Here is a 16,662-nt window from a genome sequence, read left to right as displayed (position 1 = left end):
TGTTTCATAGATAAACCTTTAGTCAAAAAATAGAGGTAACTAGTTAGGTCAGGGACATGGAATCATTGAGGTCCCCCTGGTTTATGTTGTAGACTTTTGTGTAACTTTAAGGGAACATATAACACTTTCATCACAATTGACACAGCATGTATTTTACAGTAATTATTTGCTTAGAAGAGGTGGTAAAAGCTGGAAGGAGCCTGGCCTTCAGTGATGTAATGTCAGCATTTGAGAGCTGCTGTCAGCCTGGGCTCCTGGACCTGGGAATGGGTCAGTCAGGCTACAAACATGTGCTATTTCAAGGCGTTGGGGATACAGAAATAAAACACACAGTTTAACTAATTGAGAGGGCTGCAAAGTGAACCTGACTATACATAAGATGATTTCAGCAATCAAAAAGTGTTATGAAGAAGATAAATAATAGTAGAGAATGGCCCTCCACCCATGATGTTCTGGAAAGAACTCTGGGACCAAGTACATTTCCACTAGGATCTGAATGCTGAGGAAGAGGCAGCTATGTAAAGACATGGAGGGAGGGGGTTTCCAAGTAGGAAGAACAGCAAGTGCACAAGCCCTGATCCAGGAAACAGCACGATGTGTTCCAAAGGCAAGGGGAACAGCTAGTGGTTGGAGAGGAGTGGCTAAGGGAGAGAGTGCAAGGACAGGAGGCAAGGAAAGCAGCCCCAGGGAGGTCACAGAGGACCTTGTGGGGCGTGACACAGATGTCAGATTGTATTTGTATTTAATGGTAACTGGTAACCACTGAAGTTTTAAAAAGGTAGTGAAATTATATGATTTACACCAGGGGTCCTCAAACTGCGGTCCGCGGGCCACATGCGGCCCACCGAAAACATTTATCCTGCACGCTGTGTGTTTTTGCCGCCGCTGTGTGCATAGGAATTTGTTCATAGTTTTTTTTTTTAAACTATAGTCCAGCCCTCCAACGGTCTGAGGGACAGTGAACTGGCCCCCTGTTTAAAAAGGTTGAGGACCCCTGATTTACACTTTGGAAAGATCATTCCAGTTGTTGTGTGGTGGATATACACTGGAGATAGAGGCAGGAAGAGCAATTAAGTGGAGCTACTGAAAATTCAGGGAGAAATAATGAAGGTTTGGAACACAGAAACATTAATTGAGGTAGTGAGAAGCTGTGTATTTGGAATATATTTAGAGGAAGAGCTGACAGGACACACTGATGGGTAGCACATAGAGTATATGAGAAAATAATTGACTATTTGCCTTACTTTCCTCACATTTTCCTCTGAAAAGATTGTTTATGTTATAAATATAGGGGAGCAACTCTTCCTCTTCTCCTCATTTTTTTTTTTCAATATTTCTCTAACTGGTCCCATGGCTTTTTTTTAAACTGTATATTTGGACGTCATAGTATAGAATTCAGAACAAACAAAACAAACACAACAAATAAAAATATTTTTCTACTCTCAAGGCAAAGAAAATCATCTGTGCTCATCAACATGTTTCTTTGTGAAAGCCTATCTTGCCTCTCTTCTTCGACAATGAATGAATTATGAAGTGCAAGGACAGAGCAGTTGCACACTTAGCATCTCCTGTGTATGTCTAATAACAAGAATGGAAATAGGATATTACATCCTTTTTCAAGTGAAAGCTAATTGTTGGCTGGAGGCTAAGTACAAGAGAAATAATAATGGCAATTGTATTGTGAGTGCTTGCTCTGTGCCTGGCATGGTTCTTCATGCTTTATGTATGTTAACTAATTTAACTCCAAACAATCCTATGATGTATTTCAAAGATGAGAACCTGAGGCACTGAGGTGGACACACTTACTCAAGGTCATAGAATTAATGCATGAAAGAGCTGGTATTCAGTTTTAGGCAGCCAACTCCAGAGGCTGTGCACTTTCCCAGCATGTTGATATTCCTTCTCATCTTGGTGCAGTTTTAGAAAGAATGGAAGAATGGCTACTATTTTTAGCATCCTCTCTCATGGTAAAGATACAAGCAACATAGCCTCAATCTCGGAGGCAAGAGAAAGTAGCCCAAATGCTCATTGACCTCTAATGATGGATAATAGAGGCGACCATACATGCTCACCTTCCTAATGTTTTAAAAAATGAATTATTATTCTCTAGCATGAAAATTTCCCAGCAAATACTTGAAAAACATAGGTCTGGTGTGGAAGGAGCCACTGGTATACTTTTTGTATGTTATCACCTTGAAAATTCATAATAAAACTCATAAGTATTCTTAATCTGGTATTATGAATGGGATTTAAAAAGTGATGAACTTGTTCAGGTCATACAGACAATGTACTCCAGATTAAAATCCCCATGTAATTTTTAAAACATTGGTAAATTATAAGAGCCAAAAGCACTTTTGCCCAGTTTCAGATATCATACTTAAATGATAATGTATTGAACTGATATAAAATAATACTTTACTAATGCTTTGAATCCAATAGGACTTTGATATAAAAAAAAACCTATGAGAATAGTGTTGTTCCTTTGTTTTTCCATTTATATTCACCTGTGCTATAAGAAAATTTGAATGATTCTTTTAAAACAAAACCACTGTAGCACAAAATAATATGAAAGCATCATTGTTCTGAAGAGAGGAAACTAAAGAAACAATACAAGTTCTACTTTCCTTTATGATTCATTAATCAGGAGTTCTATTTTTTATTTCTATCTTTTCATCCACTTTAATGGGCATTTTTTCCTTCCACGGACTGATTTTGCGGTTTCATCCCATCATTTTGTTCCATGGCATTTTCTTTGATTGGGTGGCTTTTGTTTTGTGCACACATACGCATATGTGTTTTCATTGCAAAAGGTAGAACCCTGCAGTAATTGTAAACCAATAAATTAACTTAATCCCACTTACAATGGAATCTTCCAAAGATATAGACAATCAATTTAACCCAAAAGAATGAATGTTCTATAGCTGAAGAGGGAGAATAATTCTTGAGTGGTAAAATGTGAAGGTGGACTGGAACTAGACAGGAGTAAGTCTACTTCAGACAGAAATCTGCAAGGTGTGCAGGTTATTATCTAGTTTGACCACTGGGACTACTACATTCTTGATTTCACTAGGTCAGTTGAATAAGTCCATCTGATCCAAACATCTACCCAAATCAGTATTTTACAAAGTAATTTTAAAAACCTGGCCATTAGAAATAGCCAAAGTAACACTATAGATTGAAAACCACATATAGTTTATATGTAATTTGTTTTAATTATTAATACTAAATATGGCTCCTCTGTTCCAAGTTTAAAATGCTTTAGCTTGTCCCAGTTTGGTCCTAATATACAGATTTCAAACTTTCTCTGCCACACCCTGATGCATGTCCACTGGTTCCTAAAGCATTTATAAGTAGCCTGGAATGTGATTGGAAGGTGATATCTGAAGGCATATCAATGATTTGACATCTTAGACTCTGAGAATCAATCAGGAGGTGATCTACTTGTGGGATAGCTGAGTGGAATTTTGGGCCTTAGTGGTGATGGTTCCACCCATGTGATGGGCAGCCGGGTAAGACCAGTTGTCCCTGTGTTGTAGAGCATGGGTCCAAGCTCAGGCCTGGGTGCAGAGTGCAGCCGGGAGCAGAGATTAAGCTAGCCAGATAAGACAGAGACTGAGTTGGACTAACCTTTGGCATGAAACCGAATTCAGGCAGCTTTGGAACCCTGGGGATGCCAGGCCAATGGCACAGAATCTCTGGACCTGGAACCTTCTTCTGGGCTTTGTGAAGACAAGGCCAGACTTCTTCCACAGTGGGACTGAGCTGAGCCACCTGGTTGTGGATAAGACACCGCACACCTGGGGACAGTTTTTTATTTCCACTCCGATTAATCTTACTACTACAACTCATCCTTCCAAGCATGGTCCCTGAAATGCTTTTCTTGCAACTCCGTTGAAGAACCCCATTTCTACCGGCAACCTCATGACAACAATTATACCAGAAACTGATTATTGATGCAGTTATAGACTAACTGTGTAGCCTACATTATGTCATCTGATAATTATAAAACCTTGTGAGGTTGAGATTTTATTCCTTATTTACAGATTAGGAAGCACAGTTTTGGAGAGAATAAATGACTTGTCAAAGGTCATTGAGTAGGAGGTAGAGTCAACATTTCAACTCACATCTGTAACCCCAAAACACTGGTCTAACCTTCACACTTTCTGGGCTCCCGCTACTCAACATTGCTCATCCCTTGGTTCAGCTACATGAAGTATGGGTATAAATAGTAAATTGATTCGGGGGTAGAAAACCTCGAAAAACTAACCTCTGTATGTCTGAAGTGTTCAGACAAATCATGAGTTAATTATATATTCTAAAATTATGCAAATAATCCTTTTAGTTGTGAATTAATCAATGTTAATCACTTGAAAAGCAGCTTTTAAGTTATTTTTTTTCTTAGAGATGTGTCAGAGTAGTTGAAATTCTCTTAGTAAGCTTCCTTTTAAAAAATCCCATTTTTTTTCCTGGCAGATGAAGACTACTTGAGTTATTTTGGTGTTGAACAACAGTCACAGTGGGTGATTAAATTAGAGACAGGTGTAAAACTCCTAAGAGTCACCAGCGCTCCGTTTTCTGATCTCTGGAGTCATGGATCAGGGGTAAGTTGCTAACATTGGAGTGCCTTTCTTTTGTTTAAGAAGATGCGAATGTGACCTGCTATTTAGAAAGAAGAGTCAATAAAGGAATATCATGAATACTGGATGAGGAAGATATGGCTCATCTGTTTATTTGAATTCAAAAGCAACACATTTTCATCTGTGGGTATTTCAAGTGCATGTTAAGAAAAATGCAAATAGAGCAAATGGAATGGCAACCCTCTTTCCTTATCAGCAAACAGTAACCTAGTAACTCTTCATTCATTTTCAGAAGACCTTAATTGAGTGGCTTTAAGTAAAGTTTCTAAAGGTCCTCTGGTAATGCAGTTCATTCCAGTATATTATTGACCTATATTATTTTGTAAAAAAAAAATAGAACTGCAGAAATACTAGTATAACATGCATACACACCCTGACTGAGGATGGAGCCTGCAACCTAGGTATCTAGGTATGTGCCCTGACTGGGAATCAAACCGCATGCTCTTGGTGTAGGGACGATGCTTCACCCAGCCAGGGCTAAGATGTATTTTCAATCTGCATTTTGCTTAATGGATATGCTTCCCCCGCCTCCTAAATAGGATATAGAAGCACCTGAAAGATTTGGTTTACAGGAAGGAATTTTGAGATGTCCTAAATTTAATTATGGTGGTATAGGGTGAGAGAAAGAGATACCAGTATTTAGCCAGTTAACAGACATGGGCCAACTAACTGTAGACTACTCACATTCCTTAATGTTGGAGCTTTGAAACAACTTCTATTAAACCACCCTGTGTCCTGCATACACATAAACGTTCAGGACTGTTGCTCACCACCAATCAAATCAGTAAATATGTCTTCCTTATGGATTAAGTGTTATCAGTGGGGTGCCCTCTATGTCCTACCCACTGCCGATTGAAGTCGAATTCTTGCAATGTTCTAAGGAAAGGAATATCCTGAGACTCATGAGGGAGGATGAGTGATCTCTGTTTTCATGGAATTAAACCCCTGGGTTTTAAATGTCCCATTTCCCTCCGTCCACCGTGGAAAAAGTCCAGTCTTGCCTTCAGCAGGGCTAGGATTAAAGCCACTTCATATCCCAGAACCTGGCCCTCTTCTGGCTAGTATGTGGCTCAGTAAACCCTTTCTTTCAGAAAAGCTTTTCACTGTGAAAGCTTTTGTTTAACGTGGGTATCAGAAACTATTTTTAACATGAAAATTCCTAAAATTTATTGCTCTTAGGTATCTGATATGTTTTGGCATGTCTATGAGTGTTTCTATTTCCAAATACTGCATTATTTCTTTCTTTTTGTAAAAAATGTTTTAAAATGTAAATCTTTGTTTTTAATGGTTCTTACATCCTATAATTCTTAAATTTAGCAGCGTTGTATGGTTTGAAGAGCTGAATGTTAATAAGATATGGTTTGATTTCTCCACTGGGTACTTATATATTGGATGTACATAGTGGATGATTCTTCCTGGATCAGAGTGAATTATGATGATGGACCTACAAATTAACTTTTATATCTAGAACATAACAAACATACAATCTTTGGAATCCTTTTTTCCCAGAGTAGTTAAAGATGAAACATTTTTAGCTGTCACACTTTAACTGCTCTAGGAATGACTGCAAATACATGTTCTTTTTAAATAAAATCTTACATGAATCTTTAAAATAATTTATTAGTATAGTAATATTCCAGAATTTCTTATACCTTGCAATCACAAGTATTTTAAAAAAGTGCATTTAGGTTCCAGTTTCTAGTATAAAGTTATACTAGATAAAATAGAATTAAAGTTAGTTAACTAATAAAAAATACTGAGATTTTGGAAACAAGAGACACAACATGTGTTTTCTAGTACTTTATAGTTTCAAATACTGACACAACCTTGAAATGTTGGCACTCTTTTGCATGGTAATCTGTTAAAAACCTTTAGAGAGGAGAATTAAATTCCAGTAAATACTTGATATTATAAAATGAATCACAAAATGACATATTTTAAAACATCTAGATATGCTTTTAGTTCAAAAAGTATGTACATTACACACACATCAATATTTAGAAGATTAATAGATCTTCATTGATTAAAGTTTGGTGACAAGAAGTATATTTGGTAACCTAGGAAATAAAAATTCATTAATTTGAGAAAAATAGTAGAAAAATCTCAATGAATAGAGAAGTGGGTATTATATTTTTCCAAAACTATACTGATTTTTGTTTGTAATCCATAAAGCTTGACCAATCATTTTAACATTTTTTTCAGATGGCTAAACAAAAAAGTATCCTAAAATAAAGAGGCAAGACATAGAATGTTTGAAATCTTACTTCACTTTTCATTGATTATAGTCATTTCGCTTCCATTTATTATATATAGATTTTCTTGTTTTGTTGACAGTTTATTATGAAAGGAAATGGAATATGAGAAACTGAGAGGCTATGATTGCTAAAAGTAAGATGGCTTATTACTGCTCTAAAACTGCTTAAATATTTAACAATAGTTTTTGCAATAAAATAGAAACAAAAGAAACCTATACAAGTAGAAGTTGCAGTGAAAGTAGTTATGGAGACTTTTCTGGTCCTCAGAGGTTGAGGTTTGTCAGTTTCACAAGTATGTTCATTACCAAATCTCCTGACTTATTCCTATGCCTGCACAAGACGCCTAGATTCATTCTTTCCACTGTCTAAGGTGCAAAACTCAGCCTTGTCTTTTGCTTCCACCAGGAATCTAATCATACGGAGGAAGGCACCAATGTAAAGTACTAAGTAGTCTCACCCCCCGCTTTTAGTTTCCGTAAATGTTTCTAAGGTGACCACTCATGCTGATTTTCCTGGAACTACCCCAGTTTTAAAACTGCAAATCCCCACCCAGCCAGCCTGGCTCAGTGGTTGACCATCGACCTATGAACCAGGCGGTCATGGTTCGATTCCGGTCAGGGCACATGCTTGGGTTGCGAGTTTGATCCCCATTGTGGGGCATGCAGGAGGCAGCCAATCAATGATTCTCTCTCACCATTGATGTTTCGATCTCTCTCCCTTTCCCTTCCTCTCTGAAATCAATAAAAAAATGTATACTAAAAAAAAGAATAAAATTTTAAATTTCAGATCTGGGGGGCAAACCAGAATGATTGATCAACCTAGAATCCCATATTCTCAGTGGTCCTCCAAATCCCAAGACTCCTGTCTTATAAACTTCTGTGGTGTTCAAGTATTCTGCCTTCTTCAGACTCTCAAGGATTTGGGGGACATTTTCTTTTAAATCTCTTTCTGAGTGAAAAATAAACACACCTAGTAAGTTTGCTGCACAGATATTTATTGAAGGCATAGAACAAGCATGGCATTTATTTGACTTTTTTTGACTTGTGCTCCTCCTGAGTGGCTGGGCAAGGATTTTCTCTGAACTCACTTTCTGGATTTTCTCTGAAAAAACCTCCTAGTAGCTTATGTTTTGGGAACAACCATGCCCAGCCTATGGTGTTCTCCACTCCTGGCTGGTCAAAGAGTGGTTCCTCTGTCAATAAAACTCAGGGAGAATTCAAGGAGCCTGGAGAATGTGCACTTGTTCTATCAAACTCATCAGTACATTTTAAAAGTGATGCCAAGCCCCAGCCCCTGTGTTTGAAGAAACATAATCAGATGGATGTCTTATCTGCCTTTTGCTAAGTTAATGTGATGCTGTGATCACCCAGCATTTTTTTTTTTGAAACTTAAACATAAAAGGGTATTTATTGGTTCACATGATTGAAACGTCCAGAGGATATACTGGTGTCAGGCATGGGTGGATCCAGGGCCACAATCATTGTTGTCAAGACTCAAGTCTCCCCATCGTTGGGCTCTGCTTTCCTCTTGCACTAGCTTCATGCTGATGGCTTATTTGATATGGTTTGAGCTTTTTTTACCCTAAAAGCCTTAGTAAATAGAGTTTCTGAGCTTCTCCTCTTCCACAGTTCAGTAAAACTCCTAGGGTTGAGATCACTGACCAACCCATCCAGCATCTTTAGAGTTTAGAAAACGTGTAATTATGGCCTCTGCCATATGGATTGGCATTAATTTTAGAACAAAGGAAAGAGATCACCTTAGAAAAGAGGTTTATTCATTCCAAGATGAATCTTTCGGCCCAAGAGAAAGTTTAGCATAAAGACAGAGACAGGTTTGAGCCCCAGACCATTCCCTGAATCCCTGGCCTCACAACTAGGTCAGACTTTCCAGTCTCCCTTGCAATTAAATGTGCTTATGTGACTGAGATCCAATATATTTATTTAACTCATAGAGCTGTAGTGGTTGTTTTTTTTTATAATAAGAAATTTAAGTACCTCTGTATAAACAGTCTATCCTTTGGGTGTCTCTGTAACTCATAGTTACAAAAGAGCTTCTTAAGATTTCTCAGAAATATTCTCAAACACTTCAGTAGTTTTCTTCTACAAAAACTATGCCAAAAAGAAAAAAAATGAGATTTTTAAACACATAATACCCGTGTCTGCAATAATAAGACAGGTACACTGGCAAAGGCAGGGCAACTTGAAAAAGTGGGTACTTCTCCCTATCTCCCCCCCCCCCACCCCCCCGCCGCCTTCTTCCATCTATTTTGGGAGTGTCTCTAAGAGCATGTTGGGAAAATTGATAGGGCATATGAAATGCAATAGTTGGACCAGGGAGAAAAATTTTCACAGTAGTGTTACACTTAAAATGTTCTGCAGGATGCATTAGATTTCCGTCTTTATTTCTGCCAAATTCTCTTATGTCTGTGCATAATTTTAATCCTAATAAAAGGATAAACTAATCATGAGTTTATTTCTAGATACAGTTCTGGCAATTTATATGCATATTCACCTTAGAGATATTTTGCCCCCCACAGGCAGGCATTTGCTGACATTTCGATTGAGAGAGTTGCAATTATAGACACTTGGTATCTAAATGAGTTGTGACAGCTCAAAGAAAAACTACTGTTTTAAAATTTTCTTTCATATGCCAAATCACTTCATTACTTAATTTACAGTGACACATTTAATGGCATTTTTTCATCACGATAAGAGTAACACAATCCAGAAATCCATGGTCTTTTGACATGTCACGTTTTTTGACATAAATAAAAAAAATCTATTAACAATTTAATTCATACCACATTATCGGTCTCTAGCTCATTTTCTTTTATTTTTGGATGTCTTCAATCTATAAGGTCTCCTGAAAATATTTAAGAACTTTCTGACCTTTCTAAAACAACATGTTTGATGGTTATTTATTTTGTAAGGAGATTGAGAAAAGTTTATTTACTAGACTTCCCCAGAGGTGAGAGAAAATGCGGACATTTGAAAAATCCTCTGGCTGCAAGAATGTCTCGAGGGGAAATGAATTGCAGTGGGCACAAGCTTGACTACAAATTCCAGCATTATGTATAGCAAGAAGGGTTCCACATCAGCAGTGGAGCTTTCCGATGGTTATAAAACTGTACGAATTAAGAGGAGGAGACCTGCTACAACAGATAGAGGCAGCAAAATTGGAGTTAACTAGAGGAAGGGATTCACACACTTTGTAAGCAATTCTCCCTGCTACCACTTCTTGTAAATATTCACTGAAACCACAAATATCACCCTTGTGTTTGAGATAGAGTTTCTGTCGAGGTCAATAAGAAGCAGATCCAGTCGGTGTATTTGAACTCGGGAATAGAGATACCTAGGAAGCTGAGAAAATAAGATGAAATTGGGGCATATCCTTGTGCAAGTGGTGCCTCGCAAAATGCACTTGGCATAGGGAGCAGCTAAAACTGCCTTTTCAGATATTGATTTTAAGAAACCAAATATTCAGAATATTTGACCTTCCTCTTTCCTGCCTAAGAGATTCAGATGGAAAGGCCTGATCCGGAAAAGAAATCCTAGCATGTTCACTGTAGCCTAATTTGAATTAATATGGTAGAAAAGAAGACTCCAGGCAGGGACCTGGTAGCTAGATCACCCCTTTGTCCCATTGAAACAAAAATTTACCTGCCATGTGTGTTCTGCTCTTTCTCAACTGCCTGTAAATTGCCCATTCTCACTTCTAAAATCTAAGACCCCAACCCCCACTTTTCTCCTTTGTCTAAAATGTCTTTTATACCTACTCTTGCCTCACTCTTTGGAATTTTCATGCTTATGTGAATTTTTCCTGCATATGTATTAAAATTTAATCTCCTATTTATTTGATTATTTGCCCATCGAGAATAACTAATTATAGCAGTTCTCAACCTGTGGTCAAACGACCCTTTCACAGGGGTCGCCTAAGACCATCATGCATATCAGATATTTACATTACGATTCATAACAGTAGCAACATTACAGTTATGAAGTAGCACCTAAAATAATTTTATGGTTGGGTCACAACAGGAGCAACTGTATTTAAAGGGCCAGAAGGTTGAGAACCACTGATAGAAGGTGGGAAGAAAAGTTTTGTTTTTGTTTTTTTAAAGCCTCCACAGCCTCCAGACACTTGTTTCAGTCTAGTGAAACTGATGTCATACTCTTTTCCTCCAAAATGGTGAGAGAATCAATTTCTGTTGTCTTAAATAATGTGTTACTACAACCCCAGAAAATTATTAATCTATCATCTGTCAACTATGGTATATAATTATCTCATATTTTTACTAATCAAATTTCTAAAGGCAATTTACTATGATTCAGAATTTTCATTTTGAAACTTCTTTGCCAGTTAGATAGAGAAAGAGCAAAAAACTAGAATATGACATGATTAAAATGTACCAAAATATGATTGTTTCATTAGCAGTATAAGAATAGCCACCTCAAAATAAATGAAGTGAGGCTACTATTAGTATCTACTATAAAATTATATGCTAGTACATATTATCCAGACCAATTTAATTTTCATCATGCATCAGAGATTCTTAGCTTATATAAAAAATGTTTTATCTTTTTATAGAATATATTCAAGATTATAATTTTAGACACAATTCTTTTTAAAACAATAGAAAATAATATGTATATCTTTTAATATATATTCTTTAAAAATAATCCTAAATAAATCAACTTCATAAACACCTTTTTAAAATATAACTTTGTAGTTTCTATAAAACAGGATTTGGCAGAAAAATAATGCAATGTTTATTTACAAATGTACAAAATAATTTACAAAGCATTTGTAAAGTTTACTTCACTTTTTGAAAGATTTTACACTCAAAATAATAATTGGTGAGCTAGGTTGATAGTAAGTATTGAAATATTTGAAGTAAAAAAATATGAGAGTAAAATTATGAAACTGAATAAAAAACACTAGAATAAATGTTCAGCTTTTATCAAACTAAGTAGCCTAAGAAGTTTGAATATAAATCTTTGCGTTTGAACAGATCATGTTTTAATATATTGAAGAATTAGTTGATATGGACTGATGGGATATGAAATGGAAATTCAATGCCATACTAGAGTATTTACTGCATCCACAAATATAGGAACTTTTAAATAAAGTACTAGAAAATAGAATTAATCTGTTTATTATAAGAATAATTATACATGAACAAAATATTTTCCTAGGAGTTTAGATAATTTTATTCCAAATGAGAAATATGTTAAGAAATAAACCATAGTTAAAAAACATAAATAGATAACTTGAGAAAAAAGTTACATAATGAAAGAAATAATCACTAATTATTCTTTAAAGATATAACCTAAAACACATTTTTCTATTTTTTTCCAAGCGAGTTAGCTATAATTATTTTTTTTATTGTGAAAACTCAATGACAACAGATGTGTCCTGAGATAAAGCCCTCTCCTACTTATCAGAACATCATTTAAGACAACACATTTAGAAAATTGTTTGGCAATAGTTTTCAAGAATAATAAAATATTTTCATTATTTGACCTTGTAATTCTATTTCTGGGAATCTCCCCTAAGAGAATAATTTAAAATGCAGATGCTTTTTGCTCAAATATATTCATTACAGCATTATGAATTTTGGAAATAATTTTATGTGTGCAAAACAGGGAGATAGTTATGTTTGCATTGGGTAGAACCAGAAGAATAGCTCAGGTAAAGCTATGGGTATGAGCATAAGAGGAACACTTTAATAATATCAGAAAGAAAAACTGTAAAAGTAGTATGTAAATTATTTTAATTTGTCCATTAATGTTAACAAGTAATTCAAGTTTGAGAAAAGCTTCCTCTTGTTACCTAATAACTTTTTACATATTTGCCACATCAGAACATCTGTTTGCATAATGGCTTTTCCAGTGTTCTTGAAATAAAATGTCAATTGGCAGGTAACATTTAACACTTCAAAATGTCCTGAAACTTGGGATTTGTTAATTATTTCTCCATTTTTCTGTCTTGTTACTATTTTCTTTTTGGAGCAGTTCATTTTCCTGAAGGCCATCTAATTAATGGTCAGGCATTGAGTACATGCTTAGCATTAGAGTGACACAAAGTCTATTAATTCTGACAGTAACTCCCTAACATTTTTATGCCAGTGCATAAACTCATGAACTCTGACTGTGGTTAGAATTCATTTGCTCTAACCTTTTTTATATACCTGAGTCTCTCCAATCAAGAGTTGAAGTCCCAGAACTGAGATGCCAATGGTCCCAGCTTTGGTTAGCTGTCCACCATGCCAGAAAACAACAGGGCACAGATGGCTTTGGGGAAAAGCCCCCAAAAGGAAATGGGGTTGCTGCTCCTAAAAGAAGGGAGATGGCTGCTGAGTATGAAAGGCTACAAAACACAAAACATGTACCTGGAACTTTCCTTGATGAGAACTAGCTAACAGACAAATCCCCAAGTTATCTTCAGGCATATTATTTCAATTTTTTGTTAACAGAATTTAAAACAGAATTTTTGATACTGCTAGCAAAATGAAGTTGTTTTTAATTTTTAAATATTTATTTAAAATAAACATTTCTTTTTCAAAGTAGAATCATTTCCATCTGGAATCCTTTAGATCAGCGGTTCTCAACCTGTGGGTCGCGAACAATGAAAATACATCCTGCATATCAGATATTTACATTATGATTCATAACAGTAGCAAAATTACAGTTATGAAGTCTCAACAAAAATAATTTTATGGTTGGGGGTCACCACAACATGAGGAACTGTATTAAAGGGTTGCGGCATTAGGAAGGTTGAGAACCACTGCTTTAGATGAAAGCAACAAGAACCCCTCACAGCTTGAAAGAACGGTTGTTATCCAATGGGTTCCCAGCCACTTTCTGAGAGTCGATAGCAGAGAACTTGAGGCTCTCGGAATAGACAAGCGGAGTAGACGGAGTGCCTGCAGGATTATGAGATATTCAATAAACATCTACACAGGACCTAATTTCAGGTCCAGGTACATGCTAAAAGCAGTCAAACAAGAAAACTGGCGGGCCAACTGGAACCCAGGGTGAGGGGAGGAGCGGGCATCACTTTCATTTAGAGAACTGCGAAGTGAGGCTTGAATGGCGAGGAGAAGGCAGCAGCACAATGACCTGGAGAAAGAGATTTCCAAGCCAGAAGAACATACCGGTATCTGGCAGGAGAACAAGCCAGGCATATTATAAGGCAAAAGAGAGGCTCTCCTGACAGCAGCATTGATCAGAGGGATGAAAAGAGGAGCTCGGAGAGGTATTCAGGGCCGTGTCCTACAGGACTTGTCGGCATGGAAGATGTTTGGATTTTATTCCAATTGAGAAATCATTGCGCGGTTTGAGCCAGACAGTGATCTGGTTTGACCATTGGTTCATTGGTTTGTGGGAGGTGAGAGAGCTCATATGTTTTCACAAATTAACCTCTCTCATTTAGTCGGCATGTGAAGCGCCAGGTCGTTGAGAGCCTTCAAAAGGAAGCAGTTAAAAGACAAAGCTTCTTGCAGTTTTTTTGTTGCTTCTCAAAAACAGACTCTGCTGTATGATTATATTAATAGATCCCCTGCCTTCCAGGTGCGAACAAGGGCAATGGCACAGAGAACCTCACACTGTTCGCCAGTGGCAGTCTAGTGCTCTTTCACAGGCCAGAATCCCTTTGAAGCGGGGACAGCACCCGATTAGATCCCCAGACCTAGTATAGTACCAGAAAAGAACTCAGTTACTGTGGGTTGAAGGAAGAAGAATCTATGGAGGGAATGGAGAATGTCATTGTTCTCTCAAAGGATGGTTGGTTCTTGATGGAATCTACTTGTATGCCCCCGTGGCCATACCCATCTCCTTTAAAGAGTGCTCTATAGCTCACTGCAGTCTCCTGACATTCAGGACAGATTGCCATGTCTCCTTGAAAGATTTGAGCTTTCATTCCTTGAACTACAACTAGGTGAGTTCCCCCTATTGCTTGCTTGCATTTACTTAGGTTTCAATGCAGAAAACAATTAATTAAAATGAACCTGAAGATTGGATTGAAAAGGGATATGTTTTTTTTTTTCCATTTGCATTTGAAAATGCAAAGGACAGGATCCAGAGTTCTAAGGATAGGATGGTGATTGACAGTAATGAGTAACAATTCAGAAGAGTGAAACATTGCTGGAGTCACAAAACCTCTAATGCCCCAAACATTTCCCCTCTTTTAAACATTGGCCTTTTTCTGCATTACCTTTTTTAATTTTTGTCAGAAGAGTTGTAGCTGCCATTCTTAGCTCAGTTTCTTTTGCATTTATGCTCACGAAGAAACAAGAGTGCAAAGCACAAAAGCTGTACATTTATATGTTCAGATGAAAGGCTGAAATCCCAAACACAGAAAGCTATTGACAGCTCTGACAGATCCATCTCTGGCTCTAACAGTCAAAGATGGTTGCATGGAAACACTAACAGTCAAAAATAACTCCTTTTGTTACAAAAAAAATAGTAATGAGGAGGAGGTGAATTGAAAGGCTTTGAGCCCCAAGTGAGTATCACAAAAATTATTCTAAAATTTGGACCTGACATTTGTCTATTCCTTTTCATTCTAAAAATTTCAAGATGAGCCTCAGAGAAATTTGCTTCACAGGTTGCTAATTTGAGTTTGGAATAAAATACTGTGAGTTTAGAATAAAAAAAGTGACTTTTTCACAAAGGCTCTTTAAAACACTGCAGTCTAATTTTCCCTACTGTGATTGATACCCTGAGCCTTACCTTAACTCTATCATCACCCTCCTAGATCATTGCTGAGGGTTCTATCTCAGCTTTTCAGTTCTACTTTCTCAGCTTGACTTCCATCATTGTCATATACAGGGCATTCCTGTAAAATACATTTTCTCCAGTGATACTTTATGCCATGGTTTGATATAAATAGAAAATAGCATGGCTAAATACTTAGAGGCAATTTTGAAGATTCAGGAACTCAGAGTAATAGTTCTGTGAAACCATTAAACTGGCTATTGAGGAAAGATATTCAAAAGTGGTTGTTTAATGAAAATTTTCATGTTCTAGTGAGATTTATTGGCAGCCTATATAGCAAGTCTTATTTCTCAAAAAGTTTAACTTGTCTGAAAAAGAAAACAAAATGGACATTGTCACAGTTTAAGAAGGATTGACATTCAGCAGGACTCATTTTCCCATGTCTATAAATAACTGTTCAAATGCACCGCCTCACAAAATGTTTCTTTTCTACCTACAAAACTCTGTCTGAAAAGGGCCCATCTCTCATTAATATTCATTGGAATTATTTAGCTCCCTAATTTTTTTCTGTGTGTTTTTTTCCTATTCTCCAAGCAAACTGTTGTACCTTAGGGGAACTAAGAGTCATTAATTTTTGACCGACCTTTGAGATTTAAATTTCTTTGTGCACTTTTACCAAACTGATTCTCTGACTTGTTTTTCTGGCTTAGACTGAGCTTGCTTTATTAGAAGACAACAGTCTAATTGATGACATTTGGTGAATGAGTTGGTATTTCAGAAGGCAAATAAAATTTGAGGCCATATAATCACTTCCTAAGCCCTCATCCTTACAAAAGGGCATCAGATTTTTCATAGTTTTGTAGGCTGCTTTTAGAATCCAGCAACACACTGTGATGTAATTTTTTAATTAATAAAATGTCTGTACTTTTTTTACTCAACTATATCAAATATTAAGTTTACTGGACCTAACCTTCTGAGGAGTGCCAGAGTAGCATGAATTATGGTAGTGAAACAGAATCATTTGACCAGGAGAACAGCAGATTTTCTTGGCTA

The 16,662-nt window shown here is 36.7% G+C and overlaps 1 pseudogene; it reads left to right on the top strand.

Annotated features, from left to right (window-relative positions):
• Positions 1 to 16,370, top strand: part of LOC139012818 (nucleophosmin-like) — a 33,401-nt pseudogene extending 17,031 nt beyond the window's left edge.
• Positions 16,371 to 16,662: the final 292 nt, after the last annotated feature.

Source organism: Myotis yumanensis, unplaced genomic scaffold, assembly GCF_028538775.1.
Source record: "Myotis yumanensis isolate MYYU_CA2020_CCGP unplaced genomic scaffold, mMyoYum1.0.hap1 SCAF_6, whole genome shotgun sequence".
In the NCBI taxonomy this organism is placed as follows: Eukaryota; Metazoa; Chordata; class Mammalia; order Chiroptera; family Vespertilionidae; genus Myotis; species Myotis yumanensis.
Note: the sequence above shows the minus strand (reverse complement) of the source record. Positions and strands in the feature narration are given on the sequence as shown.